Source organism: Zea mays, chromosome 9, assembly GCF_902167145.1.
Source record: "Zea mays cultivar B73 chromosome 9, Zm-B73-REFERENCE-NAM-5.0, whole genome shotgun sequence".
Taxonomy (NCBI): domain Eukaryota; kingdom Viridiplantae; phylum Streptophyta; class Magnoliopsida; order Poales; family Poaceae; genus Zea; species Zea mays.
The window spans coordinates 96,176,068-96,176,671 of NC_050104.1; the positions used below are offsets into that span (position 1 = coordinate 96,176,068).

Here is a 604-nt window from a genome sequence, read left to right on the forward strand (position 1 = left end):
TGAGCGTTAACATGGTTTTCATTAACGTTACTAGTCTAATGCCAGTGTGTTACAACGACACATAATTATATTTAATATCCATAAAAAATAAATTTAATATCAAAACGAACATATGATTCACATATCATATATTAAAATGACAAAAACAAATATTTCATTTTATCTTAGCCAAAAGGCCGAGAAAAATATGAGTTAAAAAGAAGTCAGATCCTTTTTATAGCTCGTTCGATCGCTCGTCCTCCTTCAACTAGCGAGGTAGTACTATGTGGGAGCGCTACACTGCGTGTGGTTTCCTGTCGTGTTGAGTTTGGCTAATCACTCACGGCCCATTTGTGGTGTAACGACCCATTGCTAGACGAGGGTGAGGAATAGACCTGCACATTTCATATATGATGGACACACGAAACCGTTTCTTCAAAGGAGTAGAGAAAAGATTTATTTATTTTTATTTAAGAATTCATTTATCTATAACACTATATCCACCAGTTTAAACTTTGCAAAAACACCCAACAAAAATTGCACACAGACTTAATACATCATCAAAATCAATGGTTCATATCGTTGGATACATCTCTCTTTCTTTTACTCACTCAAATCCAATGAC

General features: G+C 34.6%; 1 non-coding gene across 1 annotated transcript; it reads right to left on the minus strand.

Moving 5' to 3' along the window:
* On the minus strand, window positions 1–189 carry LOC111590231 (U2 spliceosomal RNA). The gene has a single exon (XR_004852938.1). It is a non-coding gene; the product is annotated as a U2 spliceosomal RNA (small nuclear RNA).
* Window positions 190–604: the final 415 nt, after the last annotated feature.